The sequence below is a fragment of the Saimiri boliviensis genome, chromosome 3 (genome assembly GCF_048565385.1).
Source record: "Saimiri boliviensis isolate mSaiBol1 chromosome 3, mSaiBol1.pri, whole genome shotgun sequence".
Lineage (NCBI taxonomy): Eukaryota > Metazoa > Chordata > Mammalia > Primates > Cebidae > Saimiri > Saimiri boliviensis.
In genome coordinates, this window is record NC_133451.1 from 126,874,436 (window position 1) to 126,899,136 (window position 24,701).

General features: G+C 48.1%; 1 pseudogene; it reads right to left on the bottom strand.

The window, feature by feature from the left end:
* Window positions 1–501: 501 nt before the first annotated feature.
* On the bottom strand, window positions 502–13,673 carry LOC101029435 (cryptochrome-1-like; annotated as a pseudogene).
* Between the last annotated feature and the right edge of the window lie 11,028 nt (window positions 13,674–24,701).

The following is a 24,701-nucleotide window of genomic DNA, read 5'->3' on the forward strand; positions in this document are numbered from 1 at the left end:
TTAATAGAGGCTACAATACCAATTTTGATTATGCACATTATCTAAAACATTATTATCAAAGAGTACAAAGTTAGACCAAACAGCAATGTTAAGAAAATTCTATACTAAAATTTTGACAGTCTTTTAAGAAAGTCTAAAAACCTCCTTTTTTCCCACTGACTGTCAGAATTTTGAGTTTTATATCAGAATATCAATTTCTCATTTTAATTTTTATCATACATGAAAAATTATCAAAAATATACTGATGGGTCTATAGTAATTGTGACTGTTTATATTTACATAAGCAGATTATCTTGCCAAGTACTTTATATACAAATTACTACTTGTTCTCTATGAAATTCATTAAAAAGTTTAAAACCACAGAAGTATCATTTGAAACAACATATTTCAGTATGTAACTGCTTTCCATCAATGAAGAATATTTTTAAATAACTTAATTGAAAAGTACTGAACTCCTCACCAATTTCAGCTGCAACAGTATACCTCCTGAATGTTTTCTAATTAGTGCTGTCTCTGTGTGTCCTCTTCCTGACTAGGATGCTTCCCACCACTAAGACCAGTGCTCATGGAGCTTCTTCCTTGCTTCAATAGGTGAGTTTGCTGAATGTCGCCATGGGCACAGTGTAAAATACCACTCCCTTGAGAGAAACTTCCATTGCTGCTACAGCCTGGGATATTTTCTGCAGAATATCCCATGAAGCTTCCATTCCTATTAGGATTAGAAGGTACTGAAGCTAGAAGACCTGGTCCTCTATATTGTGAAAGCTGCTGATAGATCTGTTTCATTCTTTTAATATTCAAATGACTTGCCTCAGCATGCTTCACCACTAGTTTAGGATAATTAACTCCTATCAAACATTTGGCTACCTTTTGGATACCTTCTGGTGCATTCCAGGGATCATAGATATATTTTGCAGGGAAGCCTCTTAGGACAGGCAAATAACACCTGATATAGTCTCCACTGGGATCTGTTCTCCTACCAAAACCAACAGGGCAATAGCAGTGAAAAAACTGTTGAAAAAAGGAACTGCGAGATAGCCACATCCAAATTCCAGCATTTATGCTCCAATTTGCATCAAGAAATAATTCTTCAAATACCTTCATTCCTTCTTCCCAACTAATCCACAAGTCCCCAGTGTCAGGAAGCAAGCAACTGCATGCCTGGCTAGATGATGAATCCAGCCCTCCTGAGGAAGCTGAGTCATGATGGCATCAATCCACGGAAAGCCTGTTCCGCCTTCTGTCCATTTGGCTAAAGCCTGAGAACTTTTATCCCAAGGACTCTGAACACAGAGAGGGTTTCCTTTCATTTTATCAAAGCGTGGATTATTTGTTGCTGCTGTATAGAAAAACTCACGCCATAGCAGTTGCTCATAAAGGGAAAGGGGAAGGGAACTGCTCTTCTTTACCTTTTGGTAGAGATCTGTTAGTTGGAAGTAAAACGGTCGACATGAGAAACAGCCGAATCAGAGATAAGGACCAAGTCCAGTAGGGCTTGCAAGCAGAAAGTTTGCATTTATTCAAGGTCTTTCAAAGTTTGCCACCCAGGCTTTTCTTTCCAAATGCCTTTCCAAATGAGTAAGTGCTTCAGTTTCTCCGCCTGGCCACACTGCAGAGGATAAGCCATCTGTATCAAAACCTAGCTCCTCCAGTGAAGAGACTCCATATTTGTGATTATGATCATCAGACAGAGGAGTTGTGCACTTCTCTATCCCTTCTGAAGTAATTGTTTTTGTAACCAAGCCAGCCTGAAATTACCACTGAGGCAAAGTCTAGGCCAAATTACAGGGTTTTTATTGCCGGAGGCCACGGAGGACTCCCGTCTCTTTAACCCGCGGCCCTGAAAGGTGTTAAGACCTTTAATGTCTGTAAACCACCTCCTGGGCGGAAGTGAGGTCGATGGGCTTCGGACACTCCAATTGTTACTTAAGAGGTTCACAGAAGTTAAGATAAGTGTTAGTTTACACATTGTTTGGGTAGGTGGAAATTACAGACCTTAGTTACTTATTATAAATTGCAGGGGCCAAGATGGCGTGGGTTTGGACTGCCTGCGTGTCACATCAGGCTTACAGAGAGCAGTTTCAACGGAAAGCCGAGGTATGGTCGAGGTACGCAGTTTATGGGGTTTTTACCATGTCACATTGTCTCTACCGGTATCTCTAGTGGTTCCACTTTGCTGATGAGAGTCTGGATTCTTTTATAAGTTAGAGGCGGTTGTCCACCATTGAGTTCCATGATCTTGTCTAGGTCATATAACGTACGTGACATTCTTGCAATGACTTCTGCTCCAGCTGCAGTTGCCAGTTTCTTAATAGCGGCATCTCCTTCCTTGCCAAAGGGCTCAGAATGGCACTCAACTGGAAGTTTAGTCATGTTCCATTCCTTGAAAAGCCTGGGAAACACATCTGCTGGTTGTCCACGAATCACGAACAGACAAGAGTTTAATGTCCTAGATTGGCATCAAGATCCTCAAGACATGGAAGCAAAAATCGCCACCTGTTGATGCCCACATGGAGGAGCCGGGGAACCAGGGGTCCAGGACGTCGCCGCGGCGCATCATGTCGGCGCCCAACGCACTCCTTCAGGGAGGGGCTGTGTGGGAGCCAGGGTACCGCGTTCACTCCCAGGCGGGAGGCCGGGCGGGGGCGCGCGGCGGGTCCTTCACAGAGAAATCCCGGGAAGGAGGCTCCAGCTCATAACCTTCGCCGCGAGAACTGCCTCACCCTGGGAGGGAGGAAAGGGCGGCAGAGGGGATCAGGAAAAAATGGCTCCGAGCAGGGGACCGGAGAACGCGGAGTGGGGGCTGGAGGCGCCGTCGGAAGATGAACCGAGGTTGCCCTGTCCGCAGAGTCTGGGTGTGACGCCTTTAAGAGCCTGCGCCCACGGCCGCTGTCTGGAGGCGACGCGTAACTTCCAGGGCCTCGACTTCCGGAGCCTGAGCGAGTTCCACCAGCTCGAGCCGCCCGGAAGTTCGTCACGGAAACCTCGCCCCACCAAGGCGGCCCCTGAGGACAAAACGGCCGGCCTGAGGTGAGTCACCGAGGAGACCGGGAGGGGAGTGACCCCTGTCGGCAGCGCTGCCGTCTCTCGGCCTCACAGAGAGGACCGGGGATGGAGGACGGAGCGGGTGGTCGGGGCCGCTGGACCGCTGCCGGCTGGTGACCGGTCCCCAGGCTGCCCGGGTGACTGTGCCGCCGTCGCGCCAGCGGCCCCAAACGTTTTTTAAAATATGCAACATACAAACAAAAAAGGGTACAGAACTCTCAGAGGACAGAAACAATGAAAAATCTAGACTTGAGAGAAGTGGCGAAGTCTTAAAGCCAACAGCTGTCCTGGGGTATCTGTCAACCCTGACGGCTCCCAGGCCTTTGTTTTAATGTGCTTGATCTAGGGAAAGAAAGCAAAGCACAGGACCTACTCCAGGTGGGAGATCCGGCCAAGAGCCCCACGCAGAGCTGCGGAGATCCAGCCAAGACCCCCACGCAGAGCTGCGGAGATCCAGCCAAGACCCCCACGCAGAGCTAGGGACCCTGAAGAGCTCTCACCATCAAATGGAGACCGAAAAAGGAGCATCGAAGCCAACTCGCCCCACAGAGAGAAAGAAAGGCAACCACCTCAGCCTTGGGTTTCAGGTCTGGAGGGAATAGATGTGATGCTTGCTCTTCAATTTTCTAACCAAAATCCGTTATTATATGGGTTTGAGGCCAGAATATATATACCATCTAGGCCAGGTGTGGTGGCTCACGCCTATAATCCAAGCACTTTGGAGGCCAAGGCGGGCGGATCACCTGAGGTCGGGAGTTCAAGAATATATATACCATCTCCGTAGCCTTCACAAAACTAAAAAAAATGAACGTAAAACATGTCTTTTGTATAGCATTTGGCTGGTGCATACCCCAAATCTCTTAAAACATTTAAACTTGGGCATTAAAGAGTTCTTCCAAATAAACTTTAGATGATTGAAATAAATTTTTAAAAGAGATAAAATCATGAAAAAAAAAGCTATGAAAAAGATGAGCAGAAACAACAAAAAAACTATTTAAGAAATGCTTGAGATCCTTTAATGATACTGAACATAGAATAAGTAGCTTAATGCATTTTAAGAATTAAGTAATTTTAAAATGTGGTCAAGTATTGAAAGTTTTATCAAAAAGGGTAAGATCGGTCTGAAAGTCTGGAAATAAAATATGAATTTTAGAAATGATAAATATAGCTGGAAAGTAGCAATGCAATGGATTGTTTAAAGAACAAAAGTATGAGTGCTTATTCTATCATTGTTTTGCTTTCCTTTGTTTGCTGAAGTATTTCATAATAAAATAAAATAAAATTATAGTGGACATTTTTTCCTGTTCTTCCATGGCATGTGATAAAACAGAACAGCAAACAAACAATTTTATGGTATACAAGTGCTTAGTTGTCATGTTTACTAAAAGATGATGTACCTGGAGTGTTTCTAAGTGTCATGTTCACAGAATTTGATCAGCCTAAGGCTTGGCTTAAAGTAGTGTGTTCAAGTTGCTCTTTCTGTGGAGTGTTTGACTGAAGAGTACCAGAATATGCCACCCCAGAGCATGCCGACTTGGCATTTGGATTATTTTAAACTAAAGTTCATTAAGAATGAGCAGATGCAGGCAAAGCTCTAAAAACAGGGTATAGTTTTTCTTTTGTAAAGAAAAATTACATTTATAAAGGGAATTTTCATTTGTGAAAGAAATCTTTCTCACTTTTACCAGGAAGAGGACTCTTTATTTTTCAATGGCAATGGCACTGACTTAAATCTGCATAACAAAGCCTACTCAACAACTTTGTTTACCACATTTTTTCCTCACCTACCCATAACTTGCCTCTACCACCTAAAAGCTAAAAAACTCCTTTTCCTTGGTTAACTTAAGATGGTATTTAAGCCTGAGTTTTAATCATCCTTTGGGTTTAGTCTTTGCTGGGCGCTTCCATTTGTACATGCTCAATGCAAATGATAATAGACTTCTGTTTGCTTTTCTCTTCTTAGTTTGTGTGAACCTTAGATTTTAAAAGTATCATTAGGTATAGAGTTTATTTGACTACAAACCTGAAAAACGCTGATTGAACCAATGGGGTCAATATTTCCAAAGTGGAGGAGTTAAGGTTTCATTTACATAGGCGCAGACAGAAATATTTCGGTAAGATTACAACATTTTGTTGCAGTAGGTAGTCAGACAAACATGATGATCACGAGCTGATGATCACCAGCTTCCCAGTAAGATCTCAGAGTTGGTGAGTGGTCTCAAGCATGTGCATTAAGAAGCAAAATGACAGAGTTTAACTGGTATACAACCTTCTGGGGGTATTTCACTGGCAAAGGGAAGAATGCTTTGGGTGAGCATGTGTGCAGCTCTAGTAAACACACTGTTGCATGCTCACCTTCCAAGTGCCAGCAGACCACCAGATATGCAGGCAGCCCACCCCCAAGGGAAGAATCAAGGGAAAGGGGTTGCAACATGCTGGAAGTGTGCCAGCATATAAAACCCTAAGTCCAAGGACTAATGGGACACTTGTCCTCCAAGTTGCTTGTTGGTCCCTCTTCCAAGTATCCTTTACTTTCTTTTCATTCCCGCTCTGAAGCTTTTTAATACACTTTTACTCTTGCTCTAAAACCTGCCTGAGTCTCTTCTTCTGCCTTAGGTCCCTTAGTCAAATTCTTTGAGGTTGCTGAAGATCCATATGGATTCACCACCCGTAACTTGGATATCCACCACTGCTAGCAATTTCCCATACAAATCCAGGCATATACACTACAGTGACTTGGTTGGTTATAGATTTCACATTCCAAGGAAGATTATTTATACTTTATACATCCATGAAAAGGGATAGTGATCTAGAGGGGAGTCTTTTCTCTAGTTCCTTTTGGTCTTAATTATGTACAGGAAAAAAAGGCAGAAGTTGTGTGACTCACATTGCAAAGCTTCAAGGCTCAGGATAATTTCAAGTTTCAGAAGTTTTAAGTTGTAATTATTTTTAGTTGAAATTATTTAATTTTACATTTCCATCAAGATGTTTGGGAGAAATTGTTATAGATACACTCAAATGATTTAGCTCTTTTTATGTTATGGAGCTTAGTCCTACATCACTAGCAAGGTTCATTCAGAGAGTGCCATGTTCTACAGCAGGAGGAACTTTTCAGGCTACAAAGCTGGTGGAATATAAGCCAAATTTAAAGCAACATGAGAGAAGTGAATTTGTGACCTGAGTCAGGCTATATGGTTACATCTTTAATTAATGTAATTTTTTGAATGGCTATTAGTTTTTTCAGCTGTATGTTGACTTCATGGAAAACAAATCCAATAGCAGCAGTGAGGACAAAAACATAACAAAACACAACAAATGATTATAATTCCTGGAATAAGTCATAAGCCACCAGGCTTCCCAAGATCCAAACCAGCTGTTTAGCCAATCATTCAGAAAAGGTGTTGGATCTGAAAGGTTAGTTAGTTAGCTTTTCCTATCAGCAATTAATTTAGTAATTTTATCTAATTTATTTGGGATATAGACACGACACTCAGTTTTTATGGTAGTGCAGGTTCTTCCTTGGGCTGCAGTGAGTATGTCTAAAGCCATGCAGTTTTGTAACACAGCCTTTCTCATAAAATAAACTTCGTCGTATAATAATGAAATACTTACGTAGCTGTCATTTCGGGTCTTTTTTTGTACAGTTGATTAGGGCATCTCTGTGATATTATACACTCAATACCCAGTTGTGGAAAAAAGATGGAAGCTAAATTATTATCTTAAATACCTAAGTTATTGATACCTAAATGATTAATGCCAGTGGAATATAGAATGAACCCAATGAGCTGGTAAGACAGAAAGATATGTGGGCTTTCAAAGGGCATTTGACCTTGTGCTGAAGCATAACCTAAAGAACATCAGCCTAAGTGTTGTAGTGGTAACTGTGGTCATGCACTGCACGCCAAGGCATTTTACTTGGAGCTGGCGAGTAATTGCCTGGTCACTGTGCCCGTTCAGTGGCAGTCAATTAGTAATTTGTAACTGAATGATGTGGACACACTGTTTTTTAAGACTTTATTTCACATTTTTAGTGTTATTGGGCCATGTATTTTTGGTGTGATTCTTTTGTAAGAATGTAAAAGGGCAAGCTGACCAAGCTGACCAAAAGAGTGGGTAAAGCAGATCAAACTGTTCCAAATGTGTGTTGCACTACTTTGAAATCCAGTTGTATTATCTTTCAGTTGGGGCAGCATGAGAGTGAAAGCTAACAAACTGGTCTCTTATACAGGAAAGCTCTTCCCATGTCCTTTGTTTTGTAAAGTGTTTAAGAGGCCAGTGATGTACCTAATTCTTAGTCCTACTGGTGTTAAGCACTGATGATTGTTTTGAGAAACATGGATCTATTTCTGATGTTCTATACAACCTTGTTCTTGGAAAGGGGATACCCGCTATGGTAGGCTAGAATAACCAGAGAGGTCCATGAGATTACAAACCCAACAAATATTCCTGTAATATATTGGCATAGTCCTCAGAAGTTTGTATCGTGGGCAGCAGTTGGTGATAATAGCAAGAAAACATAAGAACTAGCAACAAAAAGAAAGAAATTTGGTAGGAACTTTCCTATCTACTAACAATGATCAATATTGTGTTTATTTAGATACAGGCCTGGGCTGAGGTGTTGGCAAAGCTGACTACCTCAAATGTTATCTTTTCCTCCTTCTTGGTTCTAAAGAATTTTAATTTTATATCACTTGTTTGAGATAAAGTCCAAACTGGCAAAATTGCTTTCCTTAAATGGGTGGCATATATCCAGGATCCAATTTCTTCAGCTTAGTGGCACAAGGGTTGGCTAGGAGCACCTAAGAAGATTCCTTTCTGTATTTTTTAGTAGAGACGGGGTTTCACCATGTTGGCCTTAGAGAGTCCATTGAAAGATACTGCTTCTAACAGACAAAATTTCATGGTTGAAATCTGTGGTCTTTGAGTGTTTTGTCTCCTAGGAGTCTACTACAGAAAGAGTCTTTTCCTAAATTACAGTTTTTAGTTAGCTGCCTTGTAAGAACACTGCAATAATACGGAATATCCCCTTTTAATATCATGCATTTACAATTTCCTTGAGACAATTTCATAGGTCTGCTTGTTATGCCTTCAAATGGAGACCTCTGGTGTTTGCCAAAAGGGGCTGGTACTAGGTTAAGCAAAACCAATGGAAGAGCTTTTGGCCAAGGAACTTTAAAAAAAACTCAGTTAATTTTGTAAATTGAGTTTTAATTATTCCATTTGTGTGTTTCACTAACCTAAATGACAAAGGTGAGAGGGAAAATGAAAATGTTGGAGACTGGGACAGACTTTTCATATTGACTGGATTATATATCAGTAAAATGAATAACTTTGTCATAGTTATAAAGTTCTAGAGGAACTTGTAAGTTGAAATCATTTTCTTTAAGAGAATTCTACTTACTGCTAAGGCTGCTGCTCTTGTGTATGGAAATGTTTCTATCCAAAGAGAAAACACGAATGTACTTATATTCTTGTGATGGTGGTAGCTGAATAAAATCTAGTTGTCATGCCTCAAAAGGGCCTTTTGGTAAAGGAATACGAACTTGATGAGAACTATGTAAAGGTTTCCCCGGATTGTATTTTGGGCAGCTATTACAGTCATTGTATACTTTATAAGCAACAGTTGAAGAACATTTTCAATATACTGTTTTCCCCAAGGAGTCTTTTTATTGAGGCTCTCAGGAGTTAAGTCCCACACAAAAGAAAGATGACTGTATTTTGGTTGGAAGTAAGCGTAGACGATTTGAACCATATCATAGCTTAGTCTTGGAGAAGTACATTTTCTCTTTTGTTTCCCAAATCTCTTGTTCTGTTTTTGGAGCTTTGTACTGAGATAATTCTATATCAAAATTAGGTGCTTCCTTAAAAATAAAATGGGTCAATTTTCTTATTCAGATATCTTTACGGTAGCCCTTTTTGCTGTATTATCTGCTAACTGATTTTATATGCTTGCTGGAGTGTCTGACTTTAACAGCCTAGAATCTTGATAACAGTTAACGATTTTGGCAATAGTATAGCTTCCAATAATTTCAAAACAAAGCATCTGCTTTTTGTGGACTGACTGGAAGAGGTTAACAATGTTCTTTCTTTCCATAGCATTTTTAAAGTCTTGAGCTACTCTGAAAGCATATCTACTATCTGCATAAATATTAGCATTCATTCCTTTTACCAGTTCCTAGGCTCTAATTAACGTTATTCACTCTTCTTGTTGGGCTGAAATTGCTCCTGGAAGGCCTGCACTTTTGAATTTCTAAGCCAAAGATGCTATAGAATTACTTGCATGATAAATTACAGATTAATCCTTTAAGGGAGATACATTTGTAAACCAAGTAACATTAGTGTTAGTAAGGGGTTTATTTGCAGGTCCGTTCCAGGAGAGAGAAGCTGGTCAGTTAATATGCAATCATGCAGCGTGCCATCTGAAGGCAAGGCAGAAGAGTGACAACATTTAGATTATTACGTCTGGAAACTGTAATATGGGGAGCAGAGAGAGAAAGAACTTTATACAAAGTTATTCTACTGACCAAACACTGTTGAGTGTGATGAGGTTAGCAGCACTCCCACAGAATGTGACAAAGACAGTGAGGAGAGATCTCATCATTATTTCTCAGTCGCTCTTATTAACAGTAATAGAGAGAGAACTGTAGCAGGTACTCTTCTCATGCAGATGGGAATCTTTCAGCCATAGAATCCAACTTTTGACTATAGTATCCTACAGTTATATTTTGATCTCATGGATTTGCATCAGAACACCTAAGGTGTTTCCCAGATTTTCATAAACAAACAATGAAAAGGGAATATTGTAATTTGATGTACTAATCCTGGGGCATCTATAACACTCTTTTACATTTCTTCCGTTGGTAACTAATTTTCCTCTGTCTATTCCAGGGGCTGTGGCTTATCTTGTTTTAAAAAAAGATATAAAGGTTGAGTTTTAAAGGAAAAGTTGGAATCCAATTTCTGCCAGTATCCTGCAAAACCTCTCCATTGTTTCTTAGTTTTGGGGGTAGGGAAAACTAATATTCCTTTCATTTTATCCAGATTGATAAAAAGGCCTTCCTTTGATATTAGGTGACCTGAATATCTTATTGTTTCTGACAGAACTGAAGTTTTTCTTTTGAGACCTTGCATTCCTTTGAAGTTAGTTGTTATGAAAAAGACATTCCATCCTCTATGGAGGCTTGCTTACACTCTGAGCAGAGAAGTAAATTATCTACATATGATATCAAGGTAGTTTTCTTAGGGAAATTAACATCTGAAAGGTCCACTTTGATTATTTTTAAAAAAGAAGTTGGTTTTACAGTATATCCCTAAGAAATAATTGTCCATGTACATTGTCTGTCTTACCAGGTGAAGATGAAGAGAAATTAACTATCTTTATTCACAGGAATGCTAAAGAATGCACGATGTAGGTCTGTTACAGTAAAGAACTAACCTTCAGTTGGGAATGTAAGTCGGGGATAGAGAGGGGATGTCCCGAAGATGCTCCCAGTTCCCGGCTTGGATGTGCCCCGGTCCTTGGACTCTCTTACCCCAGGAATGGGGAAAAGGGCACTGGAGGCACGTTAAGCTTACCTTTGGAATAAATATTGTGGACCCAAAGAGTTCAACAGAGAGTGATTTATTAGGGGGAGAGAGAGAGAGAGAGAGAGAGAGAGAGAGAGAGAGAGAGAGAGAGAGATATCGATCCCACTCTGCTGTGGGAGGGGAACCAAGGGAGGAATCCCTATAGGTAAAGAGCAGCAGAATTTTAATCTCGAAGTTATTCCCGATTCATGTTTTTGTCCAATTAGAGGAGTTTTTCAAACTTCCACTGGAGAGATTGACTTTTGACTTTGATACCGCATTGCCTACTTGGATAGCCGCCACCACAGTCCCCGCAGCTCTACCATTTCTTAAAGGGCTCGCAGCCTGAGTTCCCAGAGCCAGGCGCGAGTTGGCCTCACCAGTGCGCATGCGCGAGGCACTTGTGACGTTCACCGTTGCCAGGCAGCGGGCTCCTGAGACCTGACAAAGGATGAACACCCTGCGGCAGTGAGTCAGAAGCAAGACTCAGGCCACTCCTCGCCAGGATGTCCACAGGATACTCTCTGGAGGCCAGGATTCACGAAGGGTCGACCAAGAGAAAGAAACTTCAGGTGGAGGGATCGCAGGGGAAGCAGCCCGGAATCTCAGCCTCAGGTCTGTGCCAAGGGAGTACAGGTGGGTCTCCCCAGTTTGTCTTGGCCTGGTCATCTCGAAGTACACGTCTTTCTGTGTGCCCATGGGCTGCTCTCTCACCCAATGGTCGTAGTCATGAAGAGCAGAACCCTGCAGCTGCCTGGGGCTGGGTGTTACTGTGCCACTGCTGTATGCCTGTGTGTGCGGTGTGTGTGTGTGTGTGTTGTGTGTGTGCTCGTGTATGTCTCTCTGTCTCAGATTATTCTCTCTCTCCCACTCTCTTTCTCTGTCTGTACATCTGTGTGTGCATGTGCGCGTGTGTGTGTTGGGACGCATGGCCCTGTCCGACAGAGAGCAGTTTCTTGCACGACGGCCTTTCTTTTGGTGACCTCTTGCTGTGTTGCTGCCTGGGTCGTATGGCCGGTTGACAGTCGTTTACCCGGCAATTCCAGCTGACATTTCTGAAGGAAGGTCTAGGCAAACTGCGGAGGGCGCTGTGGCGGCCCAGCATATATTTCAATCACCTGCCCATCCTGAACTACCTCTTTCATAGGACCAAGACAATCACACCCCAGCCAAGCACAAAAGCCTCAGCACAGCTCACAACTCACCTGCAGGAGAGGTAAACATAAACCTCAAAGAAGATAGTTCTCACTTCTCTAGCTTATGCCCTTATTGAGGAATCTAGCCACAGCTCCATACAAGAACCACAGGATGCCAAGAATGGGATGTGGCCAGCATTTCTGTCCCTCCAATGCTGGCCTTCTTGGCCAAGCCAACCACTTGGCACTCCTCCCCGGATGACCGTGGCAGTGGCGTTGTGCTGTATTTGGCGGGGATTCTGGCCTATGCTCTGTCCTCACCCTTTCCCTGTCTGCCCTCTTTCTGAGAAGCCTAAAGGCTTCCTGGTCTGGCTCAGTGTCTTCAACATAGAACACTTCCCAGTCGAGCAAGGAGGAAGTTCGTGGGGATTCGTTTCCCATCTGTTTCTTCTCCAAATCTGTTTCTCAATGATTGGGCAGGTGCGATGAAGGTGGATCTGTGGGCTTCCATACCTGCCCGGGACAGGGAAGCTTTCTTAGTCTCTATGAGAAAGCTTGGAAGGCTGCGTGGAAGTCTCCATGGAAGGCTGAGTGGCTGCCCGTTGGCTTCTCCAAAAGATGCTGTTGCAATTCACCTGCACTTCTCTTGTTCTTGGGGGCCATCCGTCACTATGCCCCTGGGGAAAGTGCCTTCAAGCACTGAATCTTTTGGCTGCCAGGGATGCCAGGGAGCAAGCCAAAGAAACTGGGTTTTGCTGGGTGCAAGGGTTTTTGCATCAGGGGTACCTACTGGGAGGCAGGGTGGGAACATCATGCCTTGAGGTCCCTGAGATCTTTCTGTGTACAGTGAGGCCCTTCCCACCATTCTGCATTGTAACCTCATCCCTTGCTTACCTGGTGGGATCCAAAATCCTAAGGAAAAGGGAATAGAGAGAGTCCATCACACCCTGAAGCTTAGCCTCCACCAGGAGCCGAAGCAAAAGAGCGCTGGAGGCGGTCCTGAGGACAAGAGTCTTATGGATTTGACCCCAGCTTTGTCACATGTACGCACATTTCCCAAGACTCCCCAAGCTGGCTGCTTTGCCACACCCGTGGCAGGGTGGGGACACCATGCCTTGAAGTCCCTGAGATCTTTCTGTGTCCCAGTGAGGCCCTTCCCACTCCTCTCCATTGTAACCCCATCACTACTTACTCGGTGGGATCCAAAATAGGATGTAAATGGGGAGAGCCCATTGGACACAATGAAGCTTCTCCTCCACCAGGAGCTGAGGCAAAAAAGCACTGGACGCAGTCCTGAGGGCAAGAGTCTAGTGAATTTGACCCTATCTTTGTCACATGTACGCCTGCTTCCCACGGCTCTCCAAACCTGCTGCTGTCGCCACCCCGGGGGCAGGATGGCAACACCATGCCTTGAGGTCCCTGAGATCTTTCAGTGCCCAGTGAGGACTTTTCCGCCCCTCTCCATTGTCACCCCATCCCTGCTTACCCAGTGGGATCCAAAATCGGATCCGAAGAGGAGTGGGAAGAGCCCACTGGGCACCCTGAAGCTTCTCCTCCTCAGGGGCTGAAGCAGAAGAGACCTGGAGGCACTCCTACAGCAAAGAGGCTTATGGATTTGACACCATCTTTGTCACATGTACGCACGTTTCCCAGGGCTCTGCAAACCTGCTGCTTTTGCCTTCGGGGTGGCAGGGTGGGGACACCATGCCTTGAGGTCCCTGAGGTCTTTCTGTGCCCCAGTGAGGCCCTTCCCGACCCTCTCCATTGTAACCCCATCCCTGCTTACCGGTTGAGATCCAAAATCTGATTCGAAGGGGAATGCGGAGAACCCATCCGGCACACTGAAGCTTTGTCTCCTCCAGGAGCTGAAGCAGAAGAGTGCTTAAGGCGATCGTGAGGCCAAGAGTCTAATGGATTTGACCTCATCTTTCTCACATGTACGCAGGTTTCCCACGGCTCTCCAAACCTGCTGCTTTTGCCACCCAGGTGGCTGGGGGGCGGGGGACATCATGCCTTCAGATCCCCGTGATCTTTCTGTGTCCAGTGAGTACCTTCCCGCCCCTCTTCAGTGTAACCCCATCCCTGCTTACCCGGTGGGATCAAAAATCAGATCCAAAGAGCTGGGGAGACAGCCCATCGGGCACACTGAAACTTCTCCTCCGACAGGAGCTGAAGCAGAAGAGTGCTGGCGGTGGACCTGAGGCCAAAAGTCTTATGGATTTGACCCCATCTTTGTACCACATGTGCCCGTTTCCCACAACTCCACAAACATGCTGCTTTTGCCACCCCGGAGGCGGAGCGGAGCCACCATGCCTTGAGGTCCCTGAGATTTTTCATTTCCCAGTGAGGACTTTCCCACCCCTCTCCAGTGTAAACCCATCCCTGCTTACCTGGTGGGATCCAAAATCGGATCCGAAGAGGAGTGGGGAGAGCCCATGGGCATCGTGAAGCTTCTCCTCCACCAGGAGCTGAAGCAGAAAAGCACTGGAAGCGGTCCTGAGTACAAGAGTCATATGGATTTGACCCCATCTTTTTACCACATATGCCCGTTTCTCACTGCTCCCCAAACCTGCTGCTTTGTCACCCGGGTGGCGGGGTAGGGACACCATGCCTTGAGGTCCCTGAGATCTTTCTGTGCCCAGTGAGGACTTTCCCACCCCTCTTCAGTGTAACCTTATCCCTGCTTACCCGGTGGTATCCAAAAGAGGATCCGAAGAGGAGTGGGGAGAGCACACCGGGCACCCTGAAGCTTCTACTCTGCCAGAAGCTGAAGCAGAAGAGCGCTGGAGGCAGTTCTGAGGACAACAGTCTTATGGATTTCACCTCAGCTTTATCACATTTACGACTGTTTCCTACGTATCCCCAAGCCTGCTGCTTTCGCAACCTGGCTGGAAGGGTCGGGACACCATGTTTTGATGTTCCTGAGATCTTTCTGTGCCCCAGTGAGGCCCTTTCCACCCCTCTGCATTGTAACCCCATCACTGCTTACCCGATGGGATCCAAAATAGGATCCGAAGAGGAGTGGCCTGAGCCCATGGGGCACCCTGAAGCTTCTTCTCCACCAGGAGCTGAAGCAGAAGAGCACTGGAGGCGGTCCTAGCCAAGAGTCTTATGGATTTTATCCCATCTTTGTACCACATATGCCCGTTTTCCACTGCTCCCCAAACCGGCTGCTTTTGCCATCTGGGTGGCGGGGTGGCAACACCATGCCTTGAGGTCTCTAAGATCTTTCTGTGCCCCAGTGATGCCCTTTCCGCCCATCTACATTGTAAGCCCATCCCTGCTTACCCAGTGGGATCCAAAATCGGATGCGAAGGGGTATGCGGAGAGCCCATTGGGCACACTGAAGCTTTGTCTCCACCAGGAGCCGAAGCAGAAGAGCGCTGGAGGCAGTCCTAAGGCCAAGAGTCTAATGAATTTGACCCCATCTTTGTCACATGTAGGCACATTTGCCATGACTCTCCAAGCCTGCTGCTTTTGCCACCCGGGTGGTAGGGTGCAGACACCATGTCTTGAGGCCCCTGAGATGTTTCTGTGCCCAGTGAGGACTTTTTCGCCCCTCTCCAGTGTAACCCCATTCCTGCTAGCTTCTCCTCTCCCAGGAGCTGAAACAGAAGAGCACTGGAGGCGGTCCTGAGGACAAGAGTCTTATGGATTGTATCTCATCTTTGTATCACATATGCCCATTTCCCACTGCTCCCCAAACCTGCTGCTTTTGCCACCAGGGTGGCAGGATGGTGACAGCATGCCTTGAGGTGCCTGGGATCTTTCTGTGCCCCAGTGAGGCCCTTCCCGCCCCTCTCCATTTTAACCCTATCCCTGTTTACCCGGAGGGATCCAAATCTGATGCGAAGGGGAATATGGAGAGCCCATCGGGCACACTGAAGCTTTGTCTCCACTAGGAGCCGAAGCAGATTAGCACTGGAGGCAGTCTTAAGGCCAAGAGTCTTATGGATTTGACCTGACAATTGACACATATAGCCACGTTTCCCAAGGCTCCCCAAACCTGCTACTTTTGTGACCCGTTTGGCTGGGTGGGGACACAATGCCTTGAGGTCCCTGAGATCTTTCTGTGCCCAGTGAGGTCCTTCCTGACCCTCTCGATTGTAACCCCATCCCTGCTTGCCCGGTGAGAACCAAAATCGCATGCGAAGGGGAATGGGGAGACCCCATCAGGCACTTGGAGGGTTTGCCTCTGCCAGGAGCCTAAGCAGATGAGCACTCAAGGCGGTCCTCAGGACAAGAGTCTTACGGGTTTGACCTCAGCTTTGTCACATGTACGGCAGTTTTCCACGGCTCCCCAAACCTGCTGCTTCTGCCACCTGGGTGGTGGGGTCGGGATACGATGCCTTGAGGTCCCTGAGATATTTTTGTGCCCCAGTGAGGCCCTTCCCTCATCTTTCCATTGTAACCCCGTTCCTGCTTATCTGGTGGGATCCAAAATCGGATCCTAAGAGGAGGTTGGAAAGCCCATTGGGCACCCTGAAGCTTCTCCACCATAAACCGAAGCAGAAGATTGCTGGAGGCCGTCCTGAGGACAAGAGTCTTATGGATTTGACTCCAACTGGTACCACATACGCCGGTTTCCCACTGCTCTCCAAATCTGCTGCTTTAGCCACCTGGGTGTCGGGTTGGGGACATCATGCCTTGAGATCCTTGAGATCCTTGATGTCGGGTTGGGGACATCATGCCTTGAGAGCTTTCTGTGCCCAGTGAGCACCTTCCCACTCCTCTCCTTTATAACCCTATTCCTGCTTACTTGGTGGTATCCAAAATCAGATGTGAAGGGGAATGGGGAGAGCCCATCGGGCACCCGGAAGCTCTGCCTCCGCGAGAAGCTGAAGCTGAAGCAAAAGAGTGCTGGAGGCAGTCCTGAGGACAAGCATCTTATGGATTTGACCTCAACTTTGTCACATGTACGGCTGTTTTCCACTGCTCCCCAAGCATGCTGCTTTTGCCACCTGGGTGGCAGGGTCAGGACACCATGCCTTGAGTTCCCTGAGAATTTTCTGTGCCCCAGTCAGGCCCTTCCCACCCATCTCCATTGTAACCCCATTCCTGCTTACCAGCTGACATCCAAAGTCAGATAGGAAAGAGAATATGGAGAGCCCATCGGGCACCCGGAAGCTTCCAATCCGCCAGGAGCTGAAGCAGAGGAGCACTGGAGGCAATCCTAAGGCCAAGAGTCTTACGGATTTGACCCCAATTTTGTCACATGTATGCACATTTTGCAGGGCTCTCTAAACCTGTTGCTTTTGCCACCCGGGTAACAGGTGGACCTCATGCCTTGAGGTCCCTGTGATCTTTCTGCGCCCCAGTGAGGCCCTTCCCCACACTCTCCATTGTAATCCCACGCCTGCTTACCTGGTGGGATCCAAAATCTGATGTGAAGGGTAATGGGGAGAGCCCATCGGGCACCCAGGAGCTTTGCCTTCTCCAGGAGCCGAAGCAGAAGAGCGCTGAAGGCGGTCCTGAGGACAAGAGTCTTATGGATTTGACCCTATCTTTGTCACACGTATGGCTATTTCCCACTGCTCCCCAAGCCTGCTGCTTTTGCCACCCGGGTGGCGGGGTCAGGACATCATGCCTTGAGGTCCCTGAGATCTTTCTGTGCCCCAGTTAGGCCCAATCCACACCTATCCATTGTAACCCCATTCCTGCTTACCAGATGTTATCAAAAATCGGATGTGAAGGGGAATGGGGAGAGCCCATCTGGCACATTGAAGCTTTGCCTCCACCAGGAGCTGAAGCAGACAAGCACTGGAGGCGATCCTGAGGACAAGAGTCTCATGCATTTGACCCAGGAATTGACATATGTAGCCACGTTTCTGACAGTTCCCCAAACCTGCTGCTTTTGCCACCCATTTGGCTGGGTGGGGACACCATGCCTTGAGGTCCCTGAGAGCTTTCTGTGCCCAGTAAGGGCCTTCCTGCCCCTCTCCGTTGTAACTCCATCCCTGCTTACCCGTTGGGATCCAAAATTGGATGCAAAGGGGATTAGGGAGAGCCCTTCGGTCACCTTGAAGCTTCTCCCCAGGAGCTGAAGCAGAAGAGGGCTGGAGGCGGTCCTGAGGACAAGAGTCTAATGGATTTTACCCCATCATTGTCACATGTGTGCATGTTTTCCATGGCTCTCCAAACCTGCTGCTTTTGCCACCCAGGTGGCTGTGTGGGGACACAATGGCTTCAGGTCCCTGAGATCTTTCTGTGCCCAGTGAGGCCCTTCTCATGTGTCTCCATTGTAACCCCATCCCTGAGTACCTGGTGGGATCCAAAATCAGATGTCAAGGGGAATGGGGAGAGCCCATCAGGCACCCAGAAACTGCCTCCGCCAGGAGGCGAAGAAGAAGAGCACTGGAGGTGGTCCTGAGGACAAGAGTCTTATGGATATGACCCTAGAATTGACACATGTACACACTTTTCCAGGGCTCCCCAAACCAGTTGCTTTTGCCACCCATTTGGTGGGGTGGGGACACCATGCCTTGGAGTCCCTGAGATCTTTCTGTGCCCAGTGAGGTCCTTCCTGACCCTCTTGATTTTAACCCCATCCCTGCTTGCCTGGTGGGATTCAAAATCGCACGCGAAGAGGAATTGGGAGACCCCATAGGACACCCAGAAGGTTTGCCTCAGCCAGGAGCCAAAGCAGAAGAGCGCTCAAGGCTGTCCTCAGGACAAGAGTCCACGGCTCCCCAAGCCTGCTGCTTTTGCCACCTGGGTGGCAGGGTCGGGACATGATGCCTTGAGGTCCCTGAGATCTTTTTGTGCCCCAGTGAGGCCCTTCCTGCCCCTTTCCATTTGTAACCCCGTTCCTGCTTACCTGATGGGATCCAATATCGGATCCGAAGAAGAGGTTGGAAAGCCCATGGGGCACCCTGAAGCTTCTCTTCCACCATGAGCCGAAGCAGAAGATTGCTGGAGGTGGCCCTGAGGACAAGAGTCTCATGGATTTCACTCCATTTTGTACCACATATGCCCGTTTCCCACTGCTTTCCAAACCTGCTGCTTTTACCACCTGAGTGTTGGGTTGGGGGCATCATGCCTTGAGGTCCCTGAGATCTGTCTGTGTCCAGTAAGGACCTTCCCACCCCTCTTCATTATAACCCTATTCCTGCTTACCTGGTGGTATCCAAAATCAGAAGCGAAAGGGAATGGGGAGAGCCCATAGGGCACCCGGAAGCTCTGCCTCCGCGAGAAGCTGAAGCTGAAGCAGAAGAGTGCTGGAGGCAGTCCTGAGGACAAACATCTTATGGATTTGACCTCAGCTTTGTCACATGTATAGCTTTTTTCCACCGTTTCCCAAGCCTGCTGCTCTTGCCATCGGGGTCAGGACATCATGCCTTGCGGTCCATGAGATCTTTCTGTGCCCCAGTTAGGCCCATCCCACCTCTCTCTATTGTAACCACATTCCTGCTTACCAGGTGGGATGAAAAATCAGATGCGAAGGGGAATGTGGAGAGCCCCTCCGGCACACTGAAGCTATGCCTCCGCCAGGAGCAGAAGCAGAAAAGCACTGGAGGCAATCCTAAGGCCAAGAGTCTTATGGATTTGACCCCAATTTTGTCACATGTATGCACATTTCCCAGGGATCTCCAAACCTGTTGCTTTTGCCACCTGGGTGACAGGGTAGGGACACCACACCTTGAGGTCCCTGAGATCTTTCTGTGCCCCAGTGAGGCCATTCCAGACCCTCTCCATTGTAACCCCATCCCTGCTTACCCAGTGGGATCCAAAATCGGATGTGAAGGGGAATGGGGAAAGCCCATCGGGCACCCAGAAGGTTTGCCTTCGCCAGGAGCCGAAGCAGAGGAGTGCTGAAGGCAGTCCTGAGGACAAGAGTCTTACGGATTTGACCCCATCTTTGTCACATGTACGGCTGTTTCCCACTGCTCCCCAAGCCTGCTGCTTTTGCTACCCGGGTGGCGGGGTTGCGACATCATGCCTTGAGGTCCATGAGATCTTTCTTGCCCCAGTTAGGCCCATCCCACCCCTCTCCATTGAAACCCCATTCCTGCTTACCAGGTGGGATCAAAAATCGGATGCAAATGGCAATGGGGAGAGCCCATCCGGCACACTGAAGCTTTGCCTCCGCCAGGAGCTGAAGCAGAAGAGCACTGGAGGTGGTCCTGAGGATAAGAGTCTTATGGATATGACCCCAGAATTGACACATGTATCCACTTTTCCAGGGCTCCCCAAACCAGTTGCTTTTGCCACCCATTTGGCTGGGTGGGAACACCATGCCTTGAGGTCCCTGAGATCTTTCTGTGCCCCAGTGAGGTCCTTCCCGCACCTTTCCATTGTAACCCCATCCCTGCTTACCTGGTGGGATCCAAAATCGGATCCGAAGAGGAGGTCAGAAAGCCCATCGGGCACCCTGAAGCTTCTCCTCCGCCATGAGCCAAAGCAGAAGATTGCTGGAGGTGGTCCTGAGGACAAGAGTCTTACGGATTTGACTTTATTTTGTACCACATACGCCCATTTCCCACTACTCTCCAAACCTGCTGCTTTTGCCACCTGGGTGTTGGGTTGGGGACATCATGCCTTTAGGTCCCTGAGAGCTTTCTGTGCCCAGTGAGGCCCTTCCCACACCTCTCCATTGTAACCCCATCCCTAAATACATGGTGGAATTCAAAATCGGATGCGAAGGGGAATGGGGAAAGCCCATCGGGTACCCAGAAGCTTTGCCTCCGCCAAGAGCTGAAGCAGAAGAGTGCTGAAGGTGGTCCTGAGGACAAGAGTCTTATGGATTTGACCCCATCTTTGTCACATGCACCGCTGTTTCCCACTGCTCCCCAAGCCTGCTGCTTTTGCCACCCGGGTCGTGGGATGGCGACACCATTCCTTGAGGTCCCTGAGATCTTTCAGTGCCCAGTGAGGACTTTCCCACCCCTCTCCATTGTAACCCCATTCCTGCTTACCCAGTGGGATCCAAAATCGGATCCAAAGAGGAGGGAGGTGAGCCCATCTAGCACCCTGAATCTCCTCCTCCACCAGGAGCTGAAGAGTGCTGGGGGCGCCCTAAGGCCAAGAGTCTTATGGATTTGACCCCATCTTTATCACATATATGCACGTTACCCTGAAGCCAAAAGTCTTACGGATTTGACCCCATCTTTGTACCACATGTGCCCGTTTCCCACAGCTCCTCAAACCTGCTGCTTTTGCCACTCTGGAGGCGGGGTGGAGATACCTTGCCTTGAGGTCCCTGAGATCTTTCTGTGCCCAGTAATGACTTTCCCGCCCCTCTCCAGTGTAAACTCATCCCTGCTTACCCAGTGGAATTCAAAATCGGATCTGAAGAGGAGTGGAAAGAGCCCACGGGCATCGTGAAGCTTCTCCTCCACTAGGAGCTAAAGCAGAAGAGCGCTGGAGGGAGTCCTGACGACAAGAGTCTCATGGATTTGACCCCATCTTTGTCCCACATGCGCCCGCTTCCCACGGCTCTCTAAACCTGCTGCTTTTGCCACCCAAGTAGGTGGGTAAGGACACCATGCCTTGAGGTCCCTGAGATCTTTCATTGCCCAGTAAGGACTTTCCTGCCTCTCTCCATTGTAACCCCATCCCTTCCCTAGCCAGTGTGATCCAAAATAGGATCCGAAGAGGAGTGAGGAGAGCCCATCGGGCACCCTGAAGCTTCTTCGCTAGGAGCTGAAGCAGAAGAGCATTCAAGGTGGTCCTAAGGCCAAGAGTCTTATGGATTTGATCCCATCTTTGTACCACATATGCCCATTTTCCACTGCTCCCCAACCCTGCTGCTTTTGCCACCTGGGTGGCAGGATGGGGACACCATGCCTTGAGGTCCCTGAGATCTTTCTGTGCCCTAGTGAGGCCCTTTCCACCCCTCTCCATTGTAATCCCATTTCTGCTTACATGGTGGGATCCAAAATCTGATGCGAAGGGGAATATGGAGAGCCCATCGGTCACACTGAAGCTTTGTCCCTGCCAGGAGCCAAAGCAGATGAGCGCTAGAGGCCATCCTAAGGCCAAAGTTCTAATAGATTTGACCCCATCTTTGTCACACGTACGCTTATTTCCCACGGCTTTCCAAATCTGCTGCTTTTTCCACCCAGGTGGTGGGGTGGGGACATCATGCCTTGAGGTCCCTGAGATCTTTCTGGGCCACAGTGAGGCCCTTCCCACACCTCTCCATTGTAACCCCATCCCTGAGTACCCTGTGGGATCCAAAATCGGATGTGAAGGGGAATGGGGAGAGCCCATCAGACACCTGGAAGCTTTGCCTCTGCCAGGAGCCGAAGCAGAAGAGCACTGAAGGTGGTCTTGAGGACAAGAGTCTTAAGGATTTGACCCCATCTTTGTCACATGTACGGTTGTTTCCCACTGCTCCCCAAGACTGCTGTTTTTGCCACCCAGGTGGCGGGGTCAGGACACCATGCCTTGAAGTCCCTGAAATGTTTCTGTGCTCAGTGAGGACTTTCCCACCCCTCTACAGTGTAACCCCCTCCCTGCTTACCTGGTGGGATCCAAAACCGGGTGTGAAAGGGAATGTGGAGAGCCCATCAGGCACACTGAAGCTTCGCCTCCGCCTGGAGCTACAGCAGAAAAGCGCTGGATGTGGTCCTGAGGACAAAAGTCTAATGGATTTCACCCCAGCTTTGTCATATGTACACCTGCTTTCCACTGCTCCCCAAACCTACTGCTTTTGCCACCCATTTGGCCAGGTGGAAACACCATGCCTGGAGGTCCCTGAGATCTTTCTATGCCCAGTTAGTCCTTCCTGCCCCTCTCCATTGTAACCCCATCCCTGATTACTCAGTAGGATCCAAAATCTGATCCGAAGAGGAGTGTGGAGAGCCCATGTGGCACACTGAAGCTTCTCTGCCAGGAGCTGAAGCAGAAGAGAGCTAGAGGCGGTCCTGAGGATGAGTCTTATGAATTTGACCCCATCTTTGTACCACATATACCCATTTCCTACTGCTCCCCAAACCTGCAGCTTTTGCCACCTGGGTGGCGGGGTCAGGAACCCATGCCTTGAGGTCCTTGAGATCTTTCTGTGCCCAGTGAGGCCCTTCTTGCCCCTCTCCACTGTAACCCCATTTCTGCTTACCTGGTGGAATCCAAAATGGGAATCAAAGAAGAGGTGGGAGAGCCTATAGGGCACCCTGAAGCTTCTCCTCTGCTAGATGCCGAAGCAGAAGACTGCTGGAGGCGGTCCTGAGGATAAGAGTCTTACCGATTTGATTCCATTTTGTACCACATATGCCCGTTTCCCACTGCTCTCCAAACCTGCCCCTTTTGCCACCCAGGTGTTGGGGTTGGGACATCATGCCTTGAGGTCCCTGAGATATATCTGTGCCCAGTGAGGACCTTCTTGCCCCTCTCCATTGTAACCCCAACCCTGCTTACCCGATGGGATCCAAAATCCAATGTGAAGGGGAATGTGGAGAGCCCATCTGGCACCCGGAAGCTTTGCCTCTGCCAGGAGCTGAAGCAGAAAAGCCCTGAAGGTGGTCCAGAGGACAAGAGTTTTAATGGATTTAACCTCAGCTTTGTCCCATGTACAGCTGTTTCTCATGGCTCCCCACACCTGCTGCTTTTGCTACCCGGGTGGCAGGGTTGAGACACCAGCACTTTAGGTCCCTGAGACCTTTCTGTGCCCCAGTGAGGCCCTTCCCACCCTCTGCATTGTAACCCCATCCCTGCTTACCCGGTGGGATCCAAAATTAGATGCAAAGGGGAATCCGGAGAGCCTGTTGGGCACACTGAAGGTTTGCCTCAGCCAGGAGCCGAAGCAGAAGAGGACTGGAGGCAGTCCTGAGGAGAAGAGTCTTATGGATTTGGCCCCAGCATTAACACATGTACGCACGTTTCACACGGCTCCCCAAATCTGCTGCCTTTGCCACCCATTTGGTGGGGTGGGGACACCATATCTTGTGATCCCTGAGATCTTTCAGTGCCCAGTGAGGACTTTCCCACCCCTCTCCATTGTAACCCCATTTCTGCTTACCCGGTGGTATCCAAAATCTGATGCTAAGGGGAATGTGGAATGCCAATCGGTCACCCTGAAGCTTTGTCTCTGCCAGGAGCCAAAGCAGATGAGTGCTGGAGGCATTCCTAATGTCAAGGGTCTAATAGATTTGACTCCAGCTTTGTCACATGTATGCTTGTTTCCCATGGCTCTCCAGACCTGATACTTTTCCCACCCAGGTGGTGGGGTGGGGACACCATGCCTTGAGGTCCCTGAGATCTTTCTGTGCTGCAGTGAGGCCCTTCCCACGCTTCTCCATTGTAACCCCATCCCTTAGTACCTGGTGGGATCCAAAATCGGATGCGAAGGGGAATGGGGAGAGCCCATCAGGCACCAAGGAAGCTTTGCCTCTGACAGGAGCTGAAGCAGAAGAGCGCTGAAGGCGGTCTTGAGGACAAGAGTCTTATGGATTTGACCCCAGCTTTATCATATGTACTGCTGTTTTCCACTTTCCCCAAGCCTGCTGCTTTTGCCACCTGGGTAGTGGGGTTGGGACCGTATGCCTTGAGGTCCCTGAGATCTTTCTGTGCCCCAGTGAGGCCCTTTCTGCCCCTCTCTATTGTAACCCCATCCCTGCTTAGCCGGTGGGATCCAAAATTGGATGCAAAGTGGAGTGGGGAGAGCCTGTAGGGCACCCTGAATCTTCTCCTCTGCCAGAAGCTGAAGCAGAAGAGCACTGGAGGTGGTCCTCAGGACAAGAGTCTTATGGATTTGACCCCAGCTTTGTACCACATATGCCCATTTCCCCTGCTCCTCAAACCTGCTGCTTTTGCCACCCAGGTGGCGGGGTGGCGACACCATACCTTGAGGTCCCTGAGATATTTCTGTGACTCGGTGAGGCCCTTCTCACCACTCTCCATTGTAACCCCACCCCTGCTTACCCGGTGGGATCCAAAATCTGATCCGAAGAGGAGTGGGGAGAGCTCTTCAGGCTCCCTGAAGCTGCTTCTCTTCCAGGAGCTGAAGCAGAAGAG